This window comes from Lissotriton vulgaris, chromosome 4_1 (assembly GCF_964263255.1).
Source record: "Lissotriton vulgaris chromosome 4_1, aLisVul1.2, whole genome shotgun sequence".
Lineage (NCBI taxonomy): Eukaryota > Metazoa > Chordata > Amphibia > Caudata > Salamandridae > Lissotriton > Lissotriton vulgaris.
Window position 1 is genome coordinate 557,209,449 of NC_141691.1, and position 21,298 is coordinate 557,230,746.

Sequence of the window (21,298 nt, forward strand, 5' to 3'; positions counted from 1 at the left end):
ACCTCACGGGCATCAGTTCAGAATAGACATTATATTGGTCCTGACAGTATATGAGATCGTTCAACCAATCCTGGAAGCGCGGTACCCTGCCACGACCCCAGCAACATGCCACCCTGCGTTTGGCCAGAAGCAAGGCCACGTCAACAAATCTACGATGGGGGGCAGGCACGTCCCTAGAATAACCCAGCAACATCACTAAGGGGTCAAACGCCACTCCATCCTCCGCCATAACCTGCAGGGCCGCATGGACCTGAGTCCAGTATTCCAGGACCCCCGCACAACTCCAAGCCAAATGCAGAAAGTCGGCACCTTCTGCTCGGCACCTAGCGCATCTGTCATCCTCCGCTAAGTGAAACCGAAGTTACCTCGCCGGGGTGTAATAGTACCTCTGGATAAATTTGTAATGGATGATTTTTAGGCGGCAACTGGAAGAAACATTGGCAGTAAGTCCACAGCAATACTTCCATTGCTCGTCAGTAATAGGGACCCCCAGCTCAACAACCCACTGCTCTCGCACCCGACTGGTCGGGACAGAGCGCTGTCGGCGAATAGCACCGTACAATTTCGACACCAGGTGACGCCCATCTGAAACCAGCAGCACATGGAGAGGGAGGGTGACCTCCGGCTCCGAAGGGAAATCCGGCAGCAAGGCACGCATGCCCTGCCTCAGACGAACATAGTAAAACAGCTCCAAAGGGGAGCAGACAGCAGCTCCAAAGAAATGAGCCTGGGTACGAAAGGCACCTTCATGAAACATGTCACCTCACGTAAGAATACCTAGCCGCCTACACAATCGTTGAAACCCCGTTTCCAGGAACAGAGACAAATCAGGATGATAGGATAGAGGGAGAGCTGGCGAATAAAGAAAGGAGACGCCCAATAGCCGCACCACCCGTTTCCAGGCATCCACCGTGCAGGTCACCGTCGTTTTTGGCGTGTCCACATCTGACACCTTGCCCAATACCAACCCCTCCAGTGGGAGCGGATGGGCAACCCAATGTTCAGTCGCTATCTGGGGCATAAACGGCGTGGGGCGCATCCAGTGATAAGCGTAATGCGTTTGAGCGCTAAGATAGTAAAGCTCAAATTCAGGGACGTCAAATCCTCCATCAGAATAGGGTAGCGTAAGGGTAGCCCAGGCCACCCGCGGCTGTTTGCCCCCCCAAAACAATCGAGTGAGCTCAGAGCGAAGTCTGCGAAAAAAATAAGCACCAGGGAGATACGGAAGGTTTTGAAATAGGTACAGAAATCGGGGCAAAACAACCATCTTGTTAAGCGACGCCCGACCGGCCATGGAGAGAGGCAAGGACATCCATCTAGTGACTTCATCTGCCAGTTTAGTAATGGCCACACCATAATTAAGTCTGATCGTTTCTTCCCTGTCCAATGACACAACAATGCCGAGGTACCGCAGCTCCGAATTGCACCACTCCAAAGGGTAATCCAGAGGAAATCTACCCACAGCCGCAGTAAGGGGGAAGAGTTGGGACTTCCGCCAGTTGATGTGGACACCCGAGACACCCCCAAAAGCAATCAACTCTCGCAAGAGCGCATTAAGGTTGTTCTCAGGATCTTTTACATAGAGCGTGACATCGTCCGCGTACAAAGAGATCCCGACCTGACGTTGAAGACAATTGAAGGCGCTCTGCTGGTGTAACTGACGAATCCTGCAGGCCAGAGGCTCAATAGCAATGGCAAATAGGAGGGGCGAGAGGGGGCATCCCTGACGAGTCCCCCTAGTAAGAGGGAACGGGGGGGATAGCACCCCATTCACCATCACCCTCGCCATCGGATCAGTATATAAGAGCTTAACCCACGAAATAAAGATCCGAGGAAAGCCCATCCGACAAAGTACATCAATAAGATAGCCCCATTCGACGGAGTCAAACGCCTTAGTGGCATCAAGGAAGATGGCGGCGACCGGGATATCAGGAGCAATGGTCGAAATAAGGGAAAACAAGGTACGAAGATTGTGGGAAGTAGCACGACCAGGCACAAACCCCGACTGATCGGGCAGAACAATAACAGGCATGAGCTCAGCAAGTCTCACCGCCAGGACCTTCGCGAGTATTTTGACATCGCAATTGAGCAATGAGAGGGGCCTATAGGAACCCACATCCAGGGGATCCTTTCCTGGCTTGAGCAGCGACCTCCCGCATGGAACACGGCAGACGCCCCTCCTCCAGGGATTCCTCCAAAACCTCGCGGAGAACGGGGGCCATAATGTCCACATAACACTTATAGAATTCAGCAGGAAGGCCATCCAGACCAGTGGCCTTCCCATTATTCAGAGACATGATGGCATTCCTGACCTCTTCCACCTCTAGGGGCCTACCCAAGAACGCCCGATGGTCATCCGACAACCAACAAAGTGCCAACTCATCCAGAAATCCGCCATATCGTGTCTCCCCAGACTGCTGCGTCGTGTACAGTTGTGCGTAATGGTCCATAAAGGTACGCTGAATCTCCACAGTGTCCCGACAGCGAGTGCCACCCGGCAAAACCAATTCCAGCACGTCCGACCCATGCCTTTGATGTCTAGTAAGTGCAGCAAGGACTTTACCGGGCCTCTCCCCCTCACAATACCTCCTCGCCGTCCAATACTTCCCCCTATGCTTAGCCTCCCTGGCAGCCTCCTCCTCATACTCGGAAAGCTTGGTGCGGAACTGGCTCAAAAGATCGGGATCAGAGCCAGCCTGCATCCTGCGTTCTAAGTCATGCAAGTCTCCCTCCAAGCCCTCGAGAGTTTGAACAATCAATTTAAGCATTCCACAACTTTTAGAGATAGTGACTCCCCGAATCGTAACCTTGAACGCCTCCCATATAACCTCGACACTGTCGACAGAGCCCTTGTTTCTGGGGAAGAACGCCTCCACTTCCTCGCCAAGCTCCGCCCTGAACACAGGATCAAGCAAGGCAGTTGAAAAAAGGCGCCAAGGCGGGCGCGGCCTGTGCAGCCCGGGAACAGATAGGACAACCTTCACCGGGCAGTGATCAGAATACGTACGAGCAAGATGCACCACCTCCCGCAGGCCAGCCACCAAGCCCCTGGAGAGGAAAACATAGTCCAGCCTCGCCCATGAGCGCGCATGTGCAGTGTAATGAGTGCCCTCCCTAGTGGCAGGGTGAGAATACCTCCAGCTGTCAATCAGCCCAGCCTCCTCCACAATCCCACGCAAAACTTCTCTAGCTTGCACATTGTACTGAGGACTCCCGTCCGACCTATCCAACTGAGCATGAAATGCAAAATTGAAATCCCCCCCCACACAATGTGAGTGGCATCAACAGCAAGCACATGGCCCCACAATGTAATGAAGAAGGTTGGTGTATCAACATTGGGAGCATAGCAATTAACAAACAGCACAGTGATCTGCCCAAGCCGCCCCCACAGTAGCACATAGCGTCCCTCAGGGTCTCCCATAGATCCCAGTTCTTGAAATGCGAGCGTTATCTTTTAACAAGGATAACAACCCCGCGAGCATACGAGGAGTATGAAGCAAACATCCTGGCCGCAGCCCACCGCCCACCAAAGCCGGGGGAAGATCCAGGTCGCAGATGCGTCTCCTGGAGGAGGGCTACATGAATAGCATGCCTGTCCAAATACTGGATCACATTACGACACTTCCTGGCATCATTAAGACCCCGTACATTCCAGGACAAAATTGATATCTTGTCTATAGTGACAGTAGACATGAGCCATATTCAGGGCCCCATAGGACCCAATGAGCAAGGGCGGCATGTCCGACTCCCAGCGGCAGCCAGCAGCAGGACACCAACCCAGGACGCAGTCGTCCCTCCACATACACTCCACACACATCCCAGCCATCTCCAAACCAAGCAACCAGAACTTCAACAACTCCCCCCCAGCAGCACCATCCGTGCAACAGGCACCCAGGAAACACATCGCGCAGCACGCAGCAAACACAGCTCATCCGGCCCACAACTCGCACACGCGCCCCTCGTGTAGCGCGCTCACCACCATGCGGCCGCCGGAAATAGCGGTCACGTCTCTCAGGCTCAAAGCGGACGAAGGCAAGGGCCCCAGGACTAATGCCATCCAAAATGAAAAAGGACCAGCCGAAGCAACGGACACGGAGCCACGCCTGCTCACACAGACAGCAATAGCAAACAACGCAACGGCCCATGAGACCTGGGCGAGCACGTGTCGTCTGCATCATCCCCACCCCAACCTCCCACCTGATGAAACCCCAACTATCAGGCCATGCAAACCCCCACCCCCCCCATTCCCTAACGCACATCCAGTCAACCAACAAAGGACTAGAATCCAAACCAAAGGTACAAGTGGGGTACACCCTCCGGGGAACCCTCTAGAGGTGCACGGCACCACTCCCACACACCACGCCAGTGTCCGAACCAACGAGTCCCATACGGCCCCAGGCGCAGCGCGGGGGGGTGGGTGCCCAGAGCGCGAAAACAAATAGCACCAACCTGCGGTCCCATACCGACCCCAAGAACCGCCACTCAAACATACAGTTGCAAACAGTCAAGGCAAAGCCCCCGCCACAAAAGCAGGTGGCAGCGAGGCCTCCGACGCAGTCAAGGAAGTCAATGCACAAGACACACGCCAATAATGTCTCAATAAAAAAAGAACAAGGTCACCCCAATCAGGCGACCTCCTCCTCATCCGCCGAATGTTCGCCCTCAGGGTCTCGATCGCCTCCTCGATCTGCAGCCGCTCGATCGCGCTTGAGGCGCTTTGCAAAGTCCTCAGCATGCTGTGGGTTAGTGAAAAAGTGCTGCTTAGCCCGATGCGTCACTCTAAGCTTGGCAGGGTAAAGCAAAGCATAGTCTACCTGCAGTTCCCGAAGTTTCTTTTTCACCCCTAGGAACTTACGACGCTGGTCCTGCACCATCGGCGTGAAATCGGGGTACATGGTGAAGGACACCCCTTCAAAGGAGAGGGCCCGATTAGTGCGGGCAGCTTGGAGGGCAGCGTCCCGATCGCGATAGTTTAGAAGACGTGCAATGATGGGGCGCGGTGCGGCCCCAGAGGCCGGCCGAGGCCCCAGTGATCGGTGCGCTCTCTCGACGATGAACTGGGACGAGAAGGCATCTGCACCAATGGCGCCTACCAGGAGTCTCTCCACATAAGTTTCCATCTTCCCCACATTCGTTGACTCCGGCACACCTACTATACGAACGTTATTGCGCCTACTCCTCGCCTCCAACTCCTCATTCTTAGCGGCAATCACCCGCAATATATTATCCATCCTCGCCAACTGCGTGGTATGAGTGGCAGCAGTATCGTCGTGGTCTGAGATGCGCTGTTCCGCCGTTGTCAGGCGTTCCTCGTGCACGTCTAGCTTCTGGACCACCGCATCCATGCGCGACGATAGTTGGTCGTGGCAAACCCTTGCCTCATCTCCTGCATCATCTGGTGAAAGTCCGGGGTTTGTGGCTGCGGCACAGTATCAGCGACAGGCAGGGGGGAGACCGCGAAGTCCCGGCCTCCTGGAGCAGTCGCGTTCCCCTCCCAGCCACCCCCGAGTCAAAGGATAACTTAGACTGTTTAGTGTCCGGTTTCCCCATGATAAAGCGCTAGTAGCACGGCGGGGCACAAAAGTCAAGAAGAGTTAGACTGCAGGTCTACCCAATCACTCGACCAAACGCCAAAAAACGGGGGCACGAGCAGGCATGGACGCCCCGCCACTCCCAGAGAAAAAAAAATGGCCGTCTCCACTCTCAGGCCAAAGGGTTCGCTCTCCAGGCGCCCAGACGATGATCCGTTGTGTCTCCGTAATGAATAGTTCCTGGGCAGGCAGAGGTAGAAGCCGAAAAACCAGTTCCAGGACAGGGGAGCACTCAGCAGCATGCCCGGCCAGCTAGCAAGCCCGGTGGAGAGAGGTAGAGCAGGGCCTACACCCCACGTGCGAAGCCGCGGGCTAGCGTGGAAAGTGACACCGGGCTAAGGAGCACCCGACATCCAGAGCGCAAGTTGGGGAAACTTGGACCCCTCGTAACTTCGGCCAGCAACCTCCGAATGGACCAGGAGTTGGACCGTGGGTGGCCAGTCGGTATCCCAGCAGATCTATAGGGTCAGATCAGGGCGCAGTGATGGTAAGCAGGATCCCTAGGCGGATAATAGCTCCGGGCAGCAGGAGCCTCACGACAGTGCGGCCATTCTGCAGTGCGCCCTCTAGCGCCCCCATATTCCCCAAAACATTTTACCTTTACTCCTCCTGCTTTGCTGAATTTGTTATGGTTGGAATTAGTGCTCAGTGCACTTTATCACTGCTAATCAATGCTTAAGTGCTTAAGTTCTCTCTTTTTTAACTAATTGATAGATATGTACCTAGCAATGGCACTACATATATCAAGTGGCTGTAAATTAACTGCTACTAGTGGGCCTGCATTAAAGAAGAGGGCAACCAAACTGACCCTTGCGATTATGAGCAGGGCCAGACTGGCCATAGCGGGCACCAGCTGTATTCAACGGTGGTCGCCATGGTGGGGGCCGGTTTTGGGCACTGGGGGTTGTTTTTGTTAACAATGGCCTGCAATATCCTCCCCCAGTAACAAAATCGGCCAAAACCAGTCTTTTCAAACAGCCCGGCTGCACCCCCTCAGCCCCACCAGGGGGGGCGACCAAGCAGTTTCCCAGGGCCGGTTTCGGTTCTCAGTCCAGCCCTGATTATGAGTAAAATCTATATTGAATGGTAATGAACTACTAAGGGAATCACTCATGTAAAAGGAGGATTTTATATATTTTAATTGAGTTGTTTGTCCCAAAATGTAACGATATACAATCAAACATAACTAGGTTTAATACAAAATTTGGGATAAAGTAACTTTCTCAAAAAATTAAAGAAAAAGAAAATGGAAAGAAGCGCATAGTAAAAGTAGATTAGAAAAAGCGTATTTGTATTCAATTGATAAAGTTGCACAGGGTACAAATTATGGAGTTCCATAACAACAATAATCTTGTAAAACTATTTTGAATAATTACACAAATTAAAGATTAATGTCTGAGAAGTTCACTCTACAAATTAATAAACAATTTGATGACGTAGAGCCAGTAGTTATATTTGGATAGAGTAGGACTTGGTGTCAAAGTTTAAGTCTCAGGTATGTAATCGGCGAGACCATCCTCAGGACAACCAGATTTTAGGAAATGTAACAAAGACCCTAATGTACTAAAATGTATTAAAATGGTTGTAAAATGAAATAGTACAGTATGCGTCAAGTTATTTAATTTAACACAACCTATGCTTCAAACATGTGAAAATTCAATGTACTAAGAATGAAAGAAAAGTGAAAGTGCTCAAGTACACCCTGGGAAAAAATGATTACATGAATGCTATAAAGAGTTGTTATAAACCAAGGGCACCAAAAGGACTTACTTCACGGAGAAAGGATCACAATACTCTTGGTCAGCAATGACAAATAATTCAGAAAGGCTGTAACCTAAGAAATGCATATTCAAAATTACTCTATGACCACTGAATTATGTGACAGTCGATAGTGATGAAAAGCTTACATATTTCTACAGATTAATTCAGTAGACCTTGAAATGAACTGGAAAAAGTAAAAAAACAAATAAAATCAGGAACTACTCATTTCACATCAGTATGTTGAAAAACAATTATATGTGAAAAAAACATTATATGTTTACCCTGGTGGAATGAATAAATGTGCGCCACATCTTGTATCTGTGATTTCAATGAAACTGACCACAGAAGGTGTTTCTGTATTTATGCATGCTTGTTGTTGGGCTCAAATAGGCTAGAGCAATGAATTAAGGTGGCCATATTGAGTGAGGGTGCATAACTTAACAGAATGTCTCCATATAAATACAATGATTTCAAATGAAAAGGAGCACACATGTGATTTCATATTTATGTGTGCTTTACATCAGGCTCAAGCCTAAATTAAGATGGCCATATTGAATGAGGATGCATGACTTAACAGAATGTCTCCATATAAACACAATGGTTTCAAGAGTCCCCATGGCGGCCATATTGACATGCTTTAAAATGTAGTAGAGTTAGGAATATTTATCAAAACCATGATGGATTATTAAAAGGTTAAAGTGTCAAGACGGCAAGAGGTGGTATTATGCACAAATGAGTCACCAAGATATTTACAATATTACAAGTTCATTTTAAATGATTTCCTCCGTGTATCATTCAGTTAAAATGCAACAGGTCAAAACATGTTCATATTCTAATAATTAAACACAATTAATTATTTGAGATACAATTAACAGTAATCTTAGGAATAGATTGAATTCCACAACATAAGGCGAACATGTTGTATAGTTCAACCTGTATTAAATAGAGATCACCATTGTAACTCTCAGATAGTGATTGAAGCAATTATTTTAAGTAAGAGCAAGTGACTCAGCTGGATACCTACAGACATAAATATTCATTTATGACAATTACTTACATGACTCGTTCTTGAGAATGCAACCGGATCAAACATGATACATTCTTATGAGAAGTAATTAACAGTGACATTAGGCAAGAATAGCAATCAGCACCATAGAACAAAAAAACACACTGAGCAGTCAAACTCATTAAATAAAGATGACCATACAGATTATATAGTGAAAGAAAAATAATTGATATAAGACAGGCTGTAATGATAGTGAAAATGAAATGTTGTCCTAATTAGAAATAGACAGTTGGAAAAGATGTTCTGATACAAATGGTCACAAATGCAAAACAATCATATTTTACAAGGTGGCTGCAGTTAACAATGTTCATTTTCCAAATCCATTTGTTTTTATGTATAGTTCATTGAGTTTCAGTGTTGACAGGTCTGACACTTGGTTTAATCAGATCAGTAACCCACCATGGTATATCCCTGGCTGATGGTGATATTTGGTGAAATATTCCACAAGGGGGGAATGTTCAGTTTTGCATCTAATACATGATTGCTGCTGTAAAATCCTCTTCCATATTGTTTGTGTGGTTGTTCCAGTGTATAAAAGATCACAGTGATACTTGATGCAATAAATGACAATAGAAGTGTTGCAGTTTGAAAAGTCCCTAATTGTGAAATGAAATCCATTTACTGAGAAGTTTTTAACTACTTTACATGTTTCACATGCTGTGCAATTTCCACAATGGAAATGTCCTACAATAGGAGGTAATTTTAGACTTTGGAGTAGAGTGTTTTTCTTGGGTTCAGTATAAGCTCTAACTTATCTATCCTTCAGAATAGAACTTCTTTGGAACGCAAACATAGGCTTCTCATGAAAAAATCGAGTCATCATTTAACAAATGCCAATGCTTGTGGACTATTTTTTTTATTTCATTTGATAGGGTACCAAATGTGAAAATACTCATCAGCCTAGAATCTTTGGGTCTTTTTTAAATCTGTAAGAGTGATTCTCCTCAGCTTTGATTGTGATACCCACAAAATTGAGTTTGGTAGAGGTAAACTCTAATGTAAATTGAAGGTTAGAATTAAGCAGGTTGAACCATGAATGGAAATGAGTTACTGATCAATGTTGCCATGCCAAATCATTAATTCATCAACTATGCATCTCGGCAATTTAGTGATTTGAGATTGAAAGGGATTAGAGCTAACAAAGATGCATTTGGAATCAAAATACGCCACATAGAAATTAGCCATATTGGAGGCAATAACTGTGCCCATAGCTACTCCATTAATATTTTCAGATGAAAAAACTGACAGCTAAGAGGCAGATCAACAAATTCCAAGATGAAGGAAGTTGGTACTGGATGAGGACGAGTTCTGGTTTCAAGTAAATCAGAGATGATCATTAAGACTTCTGACTGAGGAATATTTGTGTCCATAGTGGGCAATATAGTGTTACATGGATCAAATGGAAAGTGTTCAATGAGATTGATAACAGAGGTAGTATCGCAAATGAATGATGGATTATTTCTGCCAAAAGAATTACTGAAAAAATAAACAAATTGAGCAAGTGGTTTTAAAACAGAACTGCATCCATAAACTATTACCTTGGTGCATACTGTAATATTTAATTTACATTTTACAGTATTTAAAAACATTTGAGATCATATGGGGTCTTTGTTACATTTCCTTAAATCTTATTGTCCTGAGGATGATCTTGTAGACTTTGTAGATATGAGGCTGAAACGTCGACGCCAAGTCCTACTCTATCCAAATACTACAACTGGATCTTTATCATCAAATTATTTCATCTTGTGTGTGTACTAGTCTTTTCTAGAGTGGACTTCTTAGACATTAATTGTTGATTGGTGTAACTATTCAATAGTGTTTTACAAGATCAATGTAATTATGGAATTTCATGACTTGTACCCTGTGCAACTTTATCCATTGAATACAAATACATTTTTCTAAACTCCTTCTAGTACGTGCCTATTTCCTTTTTCTTTCTCTCATCTTTAGAGAAAATTACTTTATCACAAATTGTGTATTTAACCTAGTTATATTTAATTCTACATGTTTACCTTTTGGGACAAGCAACTAAAGTAGAATATATAAAATATTTCCTTTACATAAGTGATTCCCTTTTTAGCTCATTACTAGTGGGCCTGCAGCACTAACTGTGCCACCCAATGAGGTGGGCTTGTAAACCTGTCTCAGATCTGGTACTACAGCCTGTAGTGAAGTTTTAAACTGCAATTTCAACCTAATAAAGTAAACCTTTTTGCTTCCTTCCTTTTTGATACTTATAGGTAGCCCCTTAGGTAGACTCTAGATGCTCAAGGGGCCGGGTACATTGCATTTCAAAACTAGGACTTGTGAACTTTAGTTTTACGTATCCTGGCAGTCAAAAACTCCTAAAGTCATTTTTCACTGTTGTTAGGCCCATCTCTCCCATTGACTAACACGGGGTTACCTTATAACATTCAATAGGTGATAATTTTGGATTGGGAGCAGATAGAGATATGCTGTTTGCACTCAGATGAATTTTAATTTTAAATCCTCTTTAACTGTAAAGTCAGATTTTAAATTACAATTCTGAAAAGGCCACTTTTAGAAACGTGGCATTTTCTTGTCCTAACCATTAGTGCCTTCTGCCAGTGCTCTGAGTCATGACTGTAAATGGCTCTGCTGTTGGGGCTTGTGTGGCGCTTTCAGTCAGTAACACAAAGGGGGCTTAGGTGTGGACAGGATCCGCCATTCTTGCAGGCTGACTAGGAGGAGCTGTACCTAGCCCCGCTTACACTTTAAAGAGCTTTGCTTTCTGCACACAGAAATGAATTTCACACCAGACTAGCCCAGTCTTTTGTGACGTCAGACAGTTTGGCGCCTTGACAGGGGAAAGGGAAGAGTTTGTCCAATTATGCTGCAGCCCTGGATTTATTGATATTAGCTGACACGGGGAACAGGATTAAATGGATAACAGACCTCTGACTGCTTTTAATAGACATAGGCCTCAGGGAGGCCTGGGTTAGCCAGGTCCTCCCGACAAAGCAAGATCTCAAACGAGTTTATTGGGATTGGGTCCAGACAAACAATATTTTGAGCCCCAAAATGGGGAAACTTACCGAGGGGTTTTCGAACATAAATTGATCTGTAGACTGGAACGCTATCTGGACTTCATACAGGTGCCTAGGGAAAGAGCACTGTCTTTGAAGTTAAGATTAGGGACTCTTTCAATTAACAGTGTAACTGCCTCTTGGAAAGGGCTTCATTCGACACCCATGCCTTGCCCAGGTTGCGATTACCATAATGAGTCAACTGCGCACCTTTTATTCACCTGCCCAGCCTATAGATCGGCTAGAGCCAAGTGGCTCAAACCGTTCTGCCAATTGATTGGCCCAATGAACCATCGTGCTGCACTCCGCATTTTGTTTACAGATACATCTTCATTGTCACTGATCTGCAGGGTGGCCAAGTTTTTAGGCTGCTGGCTGATAAGAAATAAGATCTTGGCAAAAAAGGCGGTATGCTCTATCAGTTCCGCCACCTATGAGAATAGAGCTTGGGTCTAGAGTGCTATATGGTCAATTTAACTGCTGCTACATTTTTGCTATAGTGTTTTAGCTTATAAAATGGCCTATGTCTAATTGTCTTAATTTTGTTTTTAAATTAATGGATTTTTATATGTAAATTAGAAGTGTAAAATGTAGTATGATGCATGCTGTATCTTAAAATTGCTGTATAATATTTAATTCTTTACCTTTTTTTTATCAAACTGTATACACTATTATGATATTTTATATATCGAATAAAGCTCATACTACTACTTCTGCTTTCCAGAACCAGATGTGAGAGTCCTCCCATACAAATGCTGGCACCAGCTATAAATGTTGGGCTTCTACAGCTACTCTTCAGAATACTCCTAGACCTGTGGAAGTTAAAGAAGAAGGGCTGCCTTGCTGCCAGAGGACTGCCCTGCTGCTTGAAGGACTGCTTTGCTGCCTTAGATGAAAGACTGGACCTGACCTTCATTTCCACACTAACCAGAGTGATTCAAATTGTCAGTTGTCTGACCTCCTGTGTGTGCTACAGGGATACAACAAGCTTCAGAGGCCTCAATGCAACTGCCCAGCTGACCTGTTGCACCTGGATCTGCTTGGATCTGCTGGCCTCTGCAGTAGTGAGTTCCTGATTCCCAAGAGGTGCCGTCCCAGGTCCCAGACACTGGGCTGGCATCAGAGTGCACTCCTGCTCAAGAAAAGCTGAAAATCCTGTGTGTGCTACAGGGACAGAACAATCTTGGGAGGCCTCCCTGCAACTGCCCAGCTGATCTGGTGCCCCATGATCGGCTTGGACCTGTCTGAACCCTGCTGGCCTCTGCTGTAGTGAGTTCCTGATTCCCAAGAGGTGCCACCCCCCCAGGTCCTGGACCTTGGGCTGGCATCAGAGTGCACTACTCCTCAATAAAAGCAGAAAATCCCAAAGTCAGAGCTCCTTGCGACAAAAAACAGGGCTGTCCATGCCAAGACTCTGCTACCTGTATTGCCAGCCAACGTGTAGCTCTGGTGAGACATGCTCTTTGCATCAACAGCGACCGTCAGTAATGACCAGCAATGCAATGACTGCACTTCTCACTACAGCAACAAAAGCCTGTGCTGAACGTCAACACAAAGCTGCACAAATGAGCCTCCATGATGATTGACCAGATCTTTGTGGTGATGACCGTCCACGATATTCAAATGGTCATAAGCGCTAATCAATGACTATCCTTCATGGTCAGACTCCTCCGTGCAGCCTCCTCAATATGAATGGAACTCTTCATGCCAGACTTTGAAGGTAACTTTTCAGCAGGACTTACCTGGTCCCTGTATTCGACCCGCGCTCCACTTGAGACTTCCCCCGATCAAGCACAAACCGATGACCATGAATGGGTTTTAGCGCTTTTAGGTGCTCTTTCACTAAAATTTCTTACATTTAAATATCTGGTTCTACTGATTGGATTCTTGTTGGTCTGGTAGCATTTTATTTGTCAAATTTACTTTATATTTTCCAATTGGTTTGGGAATTTTCTTGTGTTGTGTTTTGACTTTGTTATTGTTTGTGTGCTGCATAAATACTTTACATGTTGCTTCTAACTTACGCCTGACTGCTTTTGTGTAAAGCAACTAGTGGGTTAGGCAAAGGTTAATTCATGGTTCACCCTGACAGGGATTGCAGTTGTTTCTTGAGTGAGGCTCTCCCAACCAATAACCACATTTCTTACAGCAACCAAAATGAATAAAAGAGTCATGATGTCACTTACAGTCACCAAAACTCTACAGCTTCTGTATCCAGCATCTATTAGTTCATTTGGGCCTTAGCTCGCTCAGTGGTGATTTTAAAGCTCCTTTTCAGTGATGTTTTGGGATACCCATTTTTAACAGTTTCATTTCGAGACATGCTGAATGAAAAATGATGTAACACAGCAGAGATGCTAAACCTAATTGCCCTTTTCACGGTGCAATCAGATACCAGCCTAGGCATCATAACAATATGAATGATGTGGGTGTGGGTTTGATGTATAGAGTGATTGTTGGGTTGGGTTGGGTGAAGACAGGGAGATTTACTGATAAATTCCATGGTATTTCAACTATAGTAGATATCCACTATCATGTATCCACAAAGTTTAACTGGCATTACCCTTGCATCCTTACTCAACAAACCCTGTGGCAATTTAAAATATGGGGCATAGAGACATTAAGGATGGGGTTATGCAGAAATATGAAGGGAAACAAATCCTGTCTACAACTTCTCTGCATTTGGAAACAGAATCATTCATAAACACTATGAGTACAATGGAAGAAAGTCTTCCATGTGTGAGCCACTACAGTTGGGTGGATCCACACATGATGAATCATTGAAGTTCATGGAGGACAGCACCAAAGCATCTGATAATTTAATAGACACAAAAGCATGCTATGTTATATTTTTCAGTTTGGTAACTAAACTTATTATCTGTAATGTCCACCATAGAGTCAGTACTTCTTTCATCTGATCTTGTCAAGGAGATGGAAAATGAGATCTTCAGAGCCAAAATAATGTAAGTCCACATACAGTTGCAAGATATAGTAGATACAGTGGCATTAAAGCAAAAATGAAGCAGTCTGAGATTAATTCTCACCTGTCTGTCATCAGATGTAGATTTTAAGTGCAGGAAAAACAATGCACAGAGATAGAGGACCCTAATTAGAAGATCAGTGCTTAGTTTAGGGGTTTCCATGTTACCATTTAATTTCATATTCAAATGTTTTAAACAATAAGAAAAAAGAAAGGAAATTCTAGAATTTAGTTTGGAGACTTTTCACTTAAAAACAACATAACAGTCACTTTATTCAGTGCAGACTGAGATAAACACAGCCTTAAAACCAATTGTAATTCAGTTATAGTGTGACAATTTCAGAGACTTAAATCCTGCGATTAGGATTCTAGGATTGACCTGGAACCTTTATTGACTCTCGTTAAGCTTCATCAGCATCCAAAAGCATTAATTGACCTTTCTGACTTAATCATTGGTTACACGGATTCTTCGAACTACTTGCAAATTAAATACTTTTACATATTATTTGACCCTAATATCTCGGAGAACAGCAATCAACCTCCCTTGGATGTATGACAGTATATCTCTTAGTTCAAAGCCTGTGGATAGAAGATTTTCTATGACATACATCAAGAATGATTGTCCTGGTCAGCAGCACCCCAAACATTTGTTTCCTAGCTTTCAAACCAGAGAAACTCCTTGCCTCCCTCACAGAAAAAGTAGTAGCTTTTTTGGAGACTGGGCCTGGAAAGTTGGAAATGCTGACTATTAATAGTTATGAGCTTTGTGGATGTAGAGTGTGTAGTTTGGGTTGGAATATTTCTAATCAGTATGTACCATGTGCCAGCTGACCTAAAAAGCTCGCAGGGATGGAGGGACATGCAAAGATGGAGATCCCTTTTGGCTCCTAATTTATTAGGTTCAATGTGTGAGTCTGTGTGATTAGGCATTAGGTGTTAAAAGATAAAGGAATATTGGTGAGAAGGAAAGAACCTAAGATAAATACCTGATATAGTTTATGACATAATTGCACAGGGACATTTATTTCAAAGTATCTCGGAATGTTAATGGCTTACTACACAACCATAAAAATCAGGCTACAAGAATTGGAACAGATATGATATTTCAGAAGATTCATCTCCCAAATCACTAATCCAGTCTTCTTAAGGTTAATTTGGCCTGTAACCGCAATTGCTACTGAAAAGGGCACTTTTGTAGGCACAATAATACCTGTTAGAAATGCTTACCAACCTTCGCTCTTAACTTTAAAAGTAGATAGGTTAGGAAGAGGAGCTTCTGTCTCGCTAAGAGTAAGAGGCTCATTATCAGTTTGGCAGTCCGACAGCCTTAGAACTGCATCCTGGAGCTGTGCCCAACCTACAGCGGTTATCCAATGGCAGTTGACCACCATGGTATGTACCAAAAATGTTCTTTGGCAAATAGACACATCTGCAAATCACACTATAAAACCCATTCCATCCCTTACCATAATCGTTTGCTTCCAGAATGCAGCACAGCAAGACAGACAGAAAGGCATTTTCAGCATTTTTTGAAAAGGCACCCTTTTTTCATCTTCCCATTTAGCACTGTCCACCATCTGTAATATTATTTTTTCACCTTTCTTGCCTCTATCACTTGTTTGTTTGTCAATCATGTACTCACTCATATTTTTGTTATCCCCATGCCTGGGAAGAAAAAAACATGCTTCACTGAGCAAGAGTTGACAGTGATGTTGAATGAAATCATTAGAGTAGAGCCACACATGTTTCGGTCCCAAGTCCAGCAGACTCCTCTCACTAGGAAAATCTAAAAGTGGGACGGGATAGTCAACAGAGTGAAGGCTGTTGGTACGACACTGCGCACACAGGGCGGCATTAGGAAGAGGTGTTGGTACTTACCATGTACAACAGCCACCACCTGGAGGCTTCAAGGACTGTCAGTATTCCTCCCAGTGAACCATTACAACTCTTACCTTGGGAGGAGAAGGTCTTGTCATCCTGCATGGGCCTGATAGGAAATGGCGAGGGGGGGTTGAATCTTGTAAGTTACAGTGCAATAATTGCCACAATGTCCTTTTTGCTCTCGACTTTGCTTTTGATATTCTGTTCTCTATCTATTTTCCTAAGTACAACAAAGTATCTAAGATGTTTGTTTGTCTGTGGCAATGTGCATTGTCGCATATAAGACCCTGTGTATCCAACTCCATGACATGCTACATGTTGCAATTCTCTCTTGAAGTGCTTTAGCATCAACATATCGATTCAGGACCCAGGACCCATGATATGTGTGAAAATGTACATGTGTGGTCCACCCCAAATGATTGTTGCCAACAGCTATGGTATACTGATTGTTTGTCAAGTGTTGCAAATATGATACTGAAATGACTACAACTACCATGATGCCTTGTGACTACAACTCTAATCAAGATGCTAGACTCCTTTTGCCCATTCTCACTTGTCTACCATGTCACTGCTGAAGTTTACTAGTCATGCAGGTACCATTACTCAAGTGTTGGGGAAGTGTCATTTAATTGAATTCAACTACCATGATGCCTTGTCACTCCAACTATAACCAAGATGCTACATTCCTTTTGTCTCTTCTCAGTTGTCTCTCATGTCACCTCTGACGTAAACTTATTATACAGGTTACCATTGATCAAGTGTTGCTAAAGAAACATTGAAAGGACTACAACTACCATGAGGCCCTGTGACTGCAACTCTAACCAAGATGCTAGACTCCTTTTCCCCCTTTTCACTTGTCTGCCATGTCACTATTAAAGTTGACTCAAAGATTCTAGACTCCTTTTGCCCCTCTCACTTTTTTCCCATGTTACTAATGATGTCTACTCATCATCAGCTGTGCAATTTACCGACAATGTTCCACTCAGATATATAGTCGTGTATCAAGAGGGAGAGAGAGGACCAGATAGCTAGCCCGTATCCCCGTTTTATATATAATTTAATAAAAAAGAGACTAGCTGAGGTAGGGGGAGGGGTTTATTTAAACAGAATTCTAGTTTAAAGGTATTTGTGACTCAATTTTGTTTTGTCAGAAGGTTGTGGCACTGCTGTTTTAAACCACCCCACATACGATGTTCTAGTGCGATTCTCACACTAATGGTACCACCAGTACCATTACACCTTAGCCGCTTATAGCCCGCACCCCCACGCTATTAAGTCGGCTGTCATGAGCTCTCATGTATACCTTTTAAGTGACTCTTTCTTTCCTTGTATGTTTTGTCCCTGTCCGTACTTGTTACATGTACAGGTGGTCTTGAGAAGGGAATCCCCCCTCTCTAGGGCGTGTAGACACATAGTCTGTATCACACGTCCACTAGTTTTAATTACACACACTTTTTAATTGTCCTGAAGAAAGCCAGCATATTCATAAGGCACTGGCTGAAACATGTTGACCTACCAAGGACGTGGGAGGTCGTAACTCGCCTCTAACGTCCACCTGCCTTATTTTTAACCGCTGACAGAGGCCCAGGTAATAAAGTCTGCTCTACCTTCGGGTACTGGGACCCCCGCCAAGCCGTTTTAACTCACATTCTAAACATCCTTCACCGCACACACAGTGATATACCTGCTCCGCTGTCACCAGGCGTCGTAGCACACCCGGGACACGTTAGGTGTCACTGGGTGGGCCCGATGATGAAGCATGCCACCAACTAGGTTGGTGGGTGAGGGCTTCATGAGCACACCTACCAGGTGCCACAACCTTCTGACAAAACAAAATTGAGTCACTAATACCTTTAAACTAGAATTCTGTTTAAATAAACCCCTCCCCCTACCTCAGCTAGTCTCTTTTTGATTAAATTCCACTCAGATATGTGCCTGAATACTCTGCTTGATGGTGTCCTGGACCCATCAACTGAAACTTTTGATGTCATGAGTGATACCATAACAACGGTGCACCTCTAAATATGTGAGCCATGAAGGAAACTCAGCTGGTTAACTGTGCCAGGTGACCCCTTGACTTTGACTTCTCACATGATGAACAAAACTAGGCCTTGGAATAGAACAATACACATGTTAGGACAAAATTGTGTTCGTAACAGAGCTTTGGAGATGTCATGTCTATCCCTAAAGCCAAAATGCCACATATCTTCACATGGTGATGAAAACTACTACATCTATTGAATGTCAACAAATGTCTAATACCCAAGTTCAACTCCACACAAATAGATGGCAATATTAATCTCTAACTATTTTGTTCCATTTGAGGTCCCCAGTTACCTTGACACAAACAACTTGGATGTAGATACCTTACTTCCACCATTAACAATGTTCTCTATCTCTCACACGGTCGATCCACTACTGCATCTGCACATAAGTTGGAAACCGAACAGAGTTCCTCTCCATCCAAGGAAAAAGCCCTCAGTTATGTCCCTGAAGAGGTGGACATGGATGACGGTCCTGGCCCATCTGGTCAGCCTGGGTAGATGCCAACAGTGGAACTCACTGTGCCCACTACAACACCTCCCACCACCGCTGAAACATGACAGCCAACCACTGCCCCCCCAACCTATGCTCCTCGCGCCGTCAGTACCATCTTATGAATCCCAGCCCTGGATTTTTCTACTTCTAACAACACCTGTGAGAGAGGGCCCGACACAGACTCCCTTGCAGCCCACTACTTACCAGGGGTAAATCCAGTGTTCCACGGGAAAATGCAGAGTATGCAGAGAACATCACAAACCTGGAAAATAAAAGAGAAAGAGAGGGTTAAACAATTTCTTCCAGTCTCTCCCATACAGAAAGGAGCAGGAGCCTACCCATGAGAAGGTTAATCCAGGATCCCACAAGGATAAGAAAAGGTCCTCACACCGAACCAGTAATAGTTTGTGGGGAGGGTCAAGATGTAGAGCAACAAGGAGCTGGAGAACGCCGAAAAGGGAAGCCCAATAGAAGTGCCGACCGGTGGAGCGATGGAGAACCAGAGGAAGACTTAGTGGAGTGATGACTGGTGGATTCACCCGAGGAGAAGTGCAGTTGCCACCGCAACTCAGGAGAGTTGTGACACGGGTAGTGAGTGATAAGGGACATTTTCTTTTTTACCAATGGTGATGCACATTGTGGGAGCAGGGTTGGGAACAGACACTGTTGAAGCGGGGTCACACACTGTGGGAACGGGGTTGGAAGACTCCAAGATGCTGTCACAGATTTTTGACATTGTTGCCAAATAGTGTTACAAACATGTTACTGGTGGCCCAATACGAAGGGCAGATTTTGTTTAAAACTAAAAGCAGGCATATTATTTCTATTTTAGTGATTTTTCCTCCTTTGCTTTACTTGGTACTGCCAGACAACTTGTGGGGTAAAGCCCCAGGAAACCGATTGATGAGTAATATAAGGCAGATAGGGGACCTTAGTGAATCAGCCATTATGAATCATTTTATTTTCTTCCTATACGTTGTTTGTTTTTTGCTTTTTTGACTCCTCAAGTGAATTAGCATTTGTTTGGAGATTTTCACCGCTATTTATTTTACTACAAAACTGTGGAAAAAGGACAAGGGCAAGACCCTCTTTCCTCCAGTACTTCTCACTTCCTACCGATCCCTAGAGAGTGTGTAAAATCCCATTCTTGAAATTTTTGGTGTGGTGAAGGACACTATCTCAGCCCTAGTCAGACCATACAAACCTCAAGATACTCACGGTCCTTTTATCTTCTTTAAAGCCTCCTGGGGATTTCCGTCTGGAGAAAAATGACGTGAAAAAGAAAAGAAAAAGTAAAAAGAGTGTCAAACAGAGAAAATAAGCAATCCAGGAAAATACATTAAACAGTTCCTGTGTGAAAGTCATTCTGTGAATAAAGAAGCAAGAATTGAGAAGCATATTAATCCTCCTATCTCTGTTTCCGCCCGTCTATCCCACAACATCCCATTCACGGAGGAACCAGGACCTAGTGGGAGGGTGCAGCCTGCATCAAGGGCACAGGGCTGTGGGGGTAGGCATTGTGGGAGGGTAACTGTGGGCCAGCAGAGTGAGCCCACCAAGGCCATAGTCAACCAGGCTGCAATCACCCAAGTCTTGGGCATCTACAGGACTCCCAAAGTGTCATGAATCAGGTATTGGCTGATATCCATGAAATGAAGGAGCTGCAAAGGAACACATACCAGGAGGATACTGACATCCACACTGAGGTGGTCGATATCCACACTGAGGTGGCTGGAAACCACACTGAGGTGGCCAGCATCCATACTGAGGGGGACTCCCTGGTTGGGGTGCTGCAGGATTTTCAGACAACCCTCTGCAGGGCTTTTCCAACTGTATCTACCCCTTCCTGTGGTCCAAGTACATCCCCACCATCCACATCTGCCGCAGCCCCAAGAAGGGAGGCTCTGCCAGAGGATGATACACCTGCAAGCTCCCCTGTCTCAGCAGCTCCAGAGGCCCCCTCTGGCAAAAAAGAGGGGACGTCCATGGAAAAACCGAGGAGCTCAGGATGGCAACTCAACCACCACTGCCAGTAAGAGATCTCAACCCTAATTTCCTCCTGTGGTTGCTACACATTCACTTTGCTGGACTAGTTCTGCCCACTTTTCATTTTCTGATGGGAGGAGTATGTTAGACTCCGGACTGTTGACCATTTGGACTATACTGCAATGGTTTCATCCACCATGATTGAAGACTTCACTTTTTGTTTGCACTGTTGAATTTTATGTTATTTTATCTTTGGCCTTGTTCACTGCATTAAAAAAATACATACCAAAGCATTGTCTCCTGTTGTAATTCTCACATATAACAATGTGAATGCACTACCAAGTGAACTTTGCAATATCAAAACTAGGGACTTTTGGAAGCATGGATATGCTGTATGTAAACAATGTATAACTCAGGATCACTACCATGCCACAACAACGCATACATA

The 21,298-nt window shown here is 44.8% G+C and overlaps 1 pseudogene; it reads left to right on the forward strand.

Annotated features, from left to right (window-relative positions):
- LOC147722251 (uncharacterized) overlaps nucleotides 1–20,916 on the forward strand; it is a 74,364-nt pseudogene extending 53,448 nt beyond the window's left edge.
- Nucleotides 20,917–21,298: the final 382 nt, after the last annotated feature.